Raw genomic sequence first — 7,479 nt, 5'->3', positions numbered from 1 at the left:
CACAGCCGACAAAAGCACGATATTCCTTTACGGTGTAGGTAGTCGATCGTTGTATCTGTATTTGTATTTGTGTCTGTGCGGCTTCTCTTGTATCTGTGCGTCTGTCTGTGTTTAGATCAATATGTGTCTGTATAGGTGTTTGGCAAAAAAGCTCAGCAAGTTCGGCTATAGCTTTCGGTCAGATCTCTGTGGGCAGCCGAGGGCGGCATCTGACATCGCCCACTCATTGTTATGGATTTAAATGAAAGCGATGACGGTGATGATCATAAAAAGAAAGCCCGAAATTAACCCATACTATACACCAAACAGTTCGAATATATACATACGTTTGGGCATGTCCAAGATCTATCTTTGTATATTTTGGTTTCACGATTTTTATTTTTGTTCCACAAAACATTGTTTGTGCTCGTACCGTTCTGTCCCCATTCATATTTGTGGGTACTTTTTGGTCTTCTTTACATTCTGTGTTATTAACTCATTCAGCAACACACATTATCAGAAGGAAATGCGTCAATTGTGATATTGACTTGACTATTGAACTTTGCGTATATTAACTTGCAATCAAATTTTAAACTCAATACATTCAATTTGTATATTTAATACTATAAACTGAATTCATTGATCTACTTAATGTATTGCACAAATCATATTTACGAATTGCATCTGATTTAATTTCAAAATTGTGCTTACATTTACAATAAAAACCTTTTCAGAGCCCTTTTGAATGCTTTAAATGTCAACAACAACAATTTTAATCTCATCCGTAAAAATACAAATTCAGTCCCTTAGTTCACGTTTAGCGCTTTTGTTTATTTAAATGTATACAATGGCATTTCTAGAATTTTTACAAGAGCACATCTTGTTTATTCAGCATTTTTTCAAGAGTGCATCTTGTTTATTTAGCATTGTACTGCTGTTGTAACCTTTTTCAGATAATTGAAAACCACATTGTAATGGCGAACTTGTAGTTTCGCGTGGACCATTAATAAATAAACAAAGTGGCCCCCGTGCATAAACTTAAAGTCAGAATTTTTATCTAAACAAAACAGATTCCGGAAAATGTAAAAGCAATTTTTTGCATAACACAACCTCGTCTAAATGGAAAATTCAGCGTGGGCGCCTAAACTAACGGAACAAAAGCTTTTCTGATCATTTTGTTTCTCTCCATTGGCACTGGGTTGAAGGCCAAACTGTATACGAAAATACTTTTATTTATATGTGATATCTGAGCTCCACACGGGCAATTCGACCTTTCCGCTTACATCGCGGCAATCGCCCAACAGAATTTAGAAGTTTATACACAATAATATGGTACAAGCATATTTCCGTTTGTGTTGAATACTTTGAGATCTCTGCATAGGAAACAAAAAGTAATTTGCGTCATTTCATGACCATAACACATTCACCGTTCAAGGCTATTGCAATTGCATCGGCCGCGCGTTTGACTTTGTTTGTTTACCTTACATAAGAGCGAGCATCTATTTAGTTATTTTGCCCTTAAACGAACTAGAATAAACAAATTTGGCTAAACTTAATTCTCTGATACTTGAACTTGACTTTACGTGCAAAATGTGCAGCTAAATGAGGAAAATGGGTAAATCACAAAGAAACAATTGGGAAATACCTGGCAGAGATCACTTTTGGCAAATCGAATAGAGAAATGCACCTACGAAAAGTTTTGCATAAAAAACTTTTACTTTCTGGCACACAATTGCACAATGTTGGCGGTAATCAATTTGCCTTTTAAATCATTTAAATTGCTATGTCTTTGATCTTAATTGAAATAGAAAGTGCAGAGGTCTTTTCAAATTCAATTCGTGATTACAATTTAAGGCAATAATTTCGAAAAATATATATTTTTATTATTTGTGAGTAAAATCGTTAAGAGACTTTTCAACCCTTGACGAATTTTGTTTCAAGCCACTTTAAACCAGAATATGTTATGTCTTATGATGGTTTCAATCGGAAAAAACACATTATGAGAACCGCACACATGCCGCGAATCCCTGAGGTGCAAAGCACGCGCTTGCACTTATAATTCCCAATTGATGCTCGTAACTGAGAGACGCGACTCTCAAGCTATTAGCTAAAATATCTGTTTTAAAGCTACAGCTTGAACATATTATATTTTACATAAAATAAAATGTATAAAAAGCAATCTAAACACAATTTCACATCGATTCATATATCAATGTAAGCAGGCCGTGTAGAAATATGTGCCATAAATAATCCATATGCATGGGGCGCTTGTGCACACGTTTTTGGGGCCATTTAAGAAATGAGGTCAATTATTAAGCTAATTATTTAGTGGGCTCTCTAGCTGTGTAGCCGCCGCAGCACACATTTAAATAATTTCGATGTCACCTAACGAATAATTTCGCCATAAACTATCAACGAAATGCCACAGTGGCAGCCAAGCAAACAGTTGCACATTAATAAATAATGCAGGAATTAATTAATTACATATATTTACAAAGCAGTAATTTGTATTTGATCAAAGTCAAAGGCAATAAACGGCGCAATTCCACTCCAATACAATTTCATTTGCACTTGCATTTGAATAGCTGATTTATTCACCCTGCAATTGGGCGCTGCTAAATACACAATTTTTATATATTGAATATAAACACCGAAATATAATTTTATTTGAGTGTCAAGCGAAATGAAACGGGACGAGAACGAGAAGAAGAACGAAAATAAAAAGCACACAATGTCAAAAAGCAATTTCCAACATTACGTTAACCTGTCTACAATTCGAAGGACTAAATGGCAGCGAGTGTGGACTGAGAGATACTCTCTCAAAGGCCAATCAAATGCGTGACAAGAGACTAGTGATCAACATCGAATATACCCCGAAGACAGTTCTTTTACAGGGTATACATATAAATACAAATTTTGAGTCATACGTTTGGCAGCCTGCTGCTGACTGCCGATGGCCATTATGTTAAGCCAAATGAAATAAGAGCAAATACTAGACAACAACAGAGTTAAATGATTTTCTTCTTTCCGAAACTGAAAAGCTCTCGCCGCTCTACACAACAACGAGTGTAGCTGATAGATACATACTTACTTATACATAGTTGGGCAGCATTCATCTAAGTATATTTAACCTTAACATATCGCAGCCACCTTCAAAGCGCAAAAATGTTCAAAATAAGATTTCTCAAAAATATAAAAATAAATATATGTACTCAGCTCTCAGATGTGGCTTGTCTTGTCTAGTTGTATATCTCTCGTTATACTCGTATGTATCTAACATATTGCCCTGCTAGGGTATTGTAAATGCTATATGGTATATAATATCTCTCAGGCTTCTAGCATCCCAGCTCCACAAATGTTACCCACGCAAATGAACTTGAAAATTAATTGTTTGCCTCATAATTACACACACTCGTATGTACATACATTTGGGTATTCAGTCTCTCTATGTACATACTCGGAGATACACAAAATACACATACTTATTTGAGATACACATAACATAGTATTCGCCCATTGCCAGTAGGTGTTGGCTTTAATAATTTATTTGCCTTTCGGACTTTTCGTTTGTTTATAAATTCATTAAAATTCACGCCAGCGAGCAGCCAATGTTTTCGCTTTAATTTTGCATATGACGTGAATATTTGGCGTCTGTTAATTAAGGCTGGAAAATTGAATCAAAACAACAAGTCAATGTGACATTGTGCTATATTAAAGGCATGATACACCAACGAACACTATGAACAAAAGCCTGTCAAAATCTGTTAGATGTTAGTAATTTGCACATCATCACTCACTGTCAAAAAGGACAACGAATTTGTCCATCATTCGTAGTGGAGACGCTAGATGACGGTCAAGGACATTAAGGTCAGCTGTGCAACCGCCAAAAACTGCGAATAGTTTCCTCCCCCCTGCTTAGCCTGACATGCACATTGCAGTTGTTGCCTTGAAAATTTATACACTCATCAAGTGCAGTGATTGATGATAATGAACTGCGAAATGCTGGCAACAAATTCGTTCATAAGTACATTTGTTTTTGCCTTTCTGACTCGGCATTATCGACACCGGTCACAGTTCTGCCACTGATCAAATGGACTGGCTTTAGGGATAGCTTATTGAAGTGTTTAGATAATTTATTTTTGCAAAAGAAGTACAATATATATTTGACTTATAAAATATCCTTTAGAAAGACTTATGTTTAAGATTGTTTGCCGAAGTGTTCTAAAATAATAGCTATTTAGGGTTATTGAAAGTATGACAGAAAATAATTGTATTTTATTTTTATCTTCTCATAAAAATATATAATCTAAATGCGCAGTTCGACTTGATGTTCAAACGATATAAAGAAACAAATAAATGATAAAGCATATCATTAATAAATAAATCAAGTATAATATATAATATGATTTTATTTTGCTTATGAATGTGACTTTTCGGATAATTAAGTAGAGAACACAAAAAAAGACTTCATAACTTACGCCTATTACAAATATGTATTATATGATACAAATACAAATTTCTGGCATAGCTCTGACAATTCACTGCAAAATGTGCAATATCATTCAACAATTAAGTATTTGGTTAAAGCAACAATGTTTTCGTCAGCCTAATTAGTTGGAATTATATGAGCAGACTAGAATTTGCAATACTACTTGTTTCCTTCCACCTACGATGACTTCCTACAGATGCCACTGATATCAACACCATATCAATAGGCATCTGACGTCATTGAGGCAGAGTCTCACATCCTGTTTATTATTTTGGCAAAAAGTATACAAAATATTCACGAACCTATATACCAAATATATACACAGATCTGCAGATATCTGTATGAATACATATATCATTCCATTCATGAATAAAAGCCACAACGTAATTGGTTGTCAGACATGAGACTTCGGAAAATGTAATAAAAATATATTATTAATAATGCCGAAAGAGTTGACAGCATTTTGGACATTGTTTTGATGTATTTGGCACAAGTGTTTCGAGGGCGTTTACTGTTTTCAATTTCCAATGCCAAATGTTTTTTTTTTCTTTTTTTGAAATTGAAAGTATTTTTTTTAATTCTTCTCATATTATTTGTTGATAATTTTGCATGTACAATGAATGTACAATGTTGTGTTGACAATTTTGTTAAAATTTCGCTACTGCGCGATTATTTTGTCCATTTCATTGTTCACACATCGTTGAGTTTATAAATAAATTGAATAGATTTTTGGTTTATTTTTTTTTCTTATCTAACATATATTTCATGAAGATTTATCTACTTTAATGTTAGCTTTGCGCTTTTTTTTATAAAGTATTCCAAAAACATTTCAGAAAACACGAACAGGAAAATGCCGACATAAAATGAAAAGAGCAAAGCTTTTTCCATTTTCCCATTTTGCCTGACTGACGTCAAGGGATTGTGTTTTCGTTTATAAAAAATGTTATGGGCAATTAAATTTAAACAGGATAAAAATTAAATAATAAAACAACGTAGAAAACCAAATCAAATTAACAAAAGAAAAATATAAAACAATCCCCACCGAAAGTCAATACTTATTGCAGAATTTTGCAAAACTTCAAAGCGTATTTTGATATTACTTTGGGTATTTCATTTTTTAGCGCTATTCCTATCCAATTTCATCGAAATGCAATGAAGTGAAAAGCGCGAGGGGGAAAATGCAAATAACTTACTTGATTTTTCCATAAATTTATTATTTTGGTTTCTTAGGTTTCACATTCGGTTTGGCATTTTTTTATGATTCGCCCCGAAGATAAATTTATGAATGGGCGAATCTTTGGTACGAGTGCGGATAACCATAAAGAATACAATGAAATATGTTTATGACAAAACAAATGGCAATAAAGCGTAAATAAGGCAATGAAAAGTGAGAATAATGGATTTTATTTATCCCAATGCGCTTGAGCTGTAACGCATGACAAAAGAGGGTATGATAAGCACGCTGTTGAATATATTTTTTATACGAACGTATACTTAAACTACTATGATAATAAAGAAAGCAAGGTTGCTACTATCGAAAAATCATATTTAACGGTTATAAAACTTCTTCACTAAAAGTTCTAGTGATAGGGTACTTTTAGTCGTTCAATGTCCCATTCCTGTTCATGGCTGCTTCCTTTGTTGTATTTACTGGTGAGATTTGTGCTGTTTGATGCATGGTCGACTTGAATAGCTTAAGCACTGTTCAATTCATATATTCATGGACGTTTGCAAATCCTTGAAGTCAATTAGAAAATATTTGTTATACAACATTTAAGTATTTCTAATAACTCTTTGTAAACAAACGTGTTCAACTAACTAATTGTTAGTTTTATTCATCATTTATTGTATTTGTGAGTTTACCTTCTGCTTGACGCATTCAATTTAGTTGCAGTCTCATCTATTATGCCAGGCTGGAACCGCAATTTGTTAGCACATTCAGCCTTCTTCTTGTAATTTACAGCATATTGTAAGGAATTGCAGCCTTGAGGTAGGAGACAGAGTCTCTCATCTCTGTCATCCCACATTCTGTCTATCTATCCGGCTATCCTCGCGTTCGACATTCGACTTTGAGTGTGCTCAAGTGCATAACTCAATTTACAGCTTCTAATGGTTTACATATGACTTCCAATTGACACGAACATATGCGACTGCAGTCCGTAATAACATATGTTGCAAGTGTCCCCAGTGTCGCCTAGTCACTGTCTATTATGCAAGTTGCTCTCGAGGATGCCAAGGATGCAATCGAGCTTTGAATATGTGGCAATTACTCGTAGTTCTTCGCTGCAGCTGCTCAGCGGCAGGTGCCCTTTTGAAAGCAATTGAATTAGCGTTGATTTAAGCCAGGACATAGCTTAGATTGTCAGCCATACAAAAGTAATGCAGTCTAGCAATTGTCCTTCCCATTCACATTTAATTGCTGGCAATGTACAAATAAATTGACTTCGCTGGCTTAACAGCCACTTAGACAGGCAATAAAAAGTGCAATTCAAGTCGAAACAGTTCGCTGAATGTAGTGCGAATTAGCTTAAATGGCTCGCTGATAAAAGTTATTTCACTTTGACGGCATACGCTGCGTATGCGCAATATAATTGCTTATTTCCCGCATGGCTGCCTCGATTTACTTGGACGCTCAGTAAAATTTAGCCGCAACTAATTGGATTTTATGCATACCAACGTTATTATTTAATGCATTTTTAATAGACAATTCAATTTACTGACAGCCCTTTGCGCTATACCCACACGGCGTATGCGCAATGCGTTACTGAAAGGCTTTCCATTTTGCAAAGTAAAAGCTAATAAAGTGCAATTTGCATCTTACGGTGCACTTTAAAATGCTCCACATTTTCATCAACAAATAGATGTGCGTCACACTGAAAAATATTCGGCCCATTTAAAAGCACTTCAGCTTCGTACTTTTTACTAAAAACTCAAAAAAAATATGCCAAAAAGAAACATATGCCAACATTTTTTTTTGTTTGCGACTTTTAATGAAACTCTTTTCTCTCTTT

The sequence above is a fragment of the Drosophila albomicans genome, chromosome 2R (assembly GCF_009650485.2).
Source record: "Drosophila albomicans strain 15112-1751.03 chromosome 2R, ASM965048v2, whole genome shotgun sequence".
Lineage (NCBI taxonomy): Eukaryota > Metazoa > Arthropoda > Insecta > Diptera > Drosophilidae > Drosophila > Drosophila albomicans.
This window is presented reverse-complemented; position numbering follows the sequence as displayed.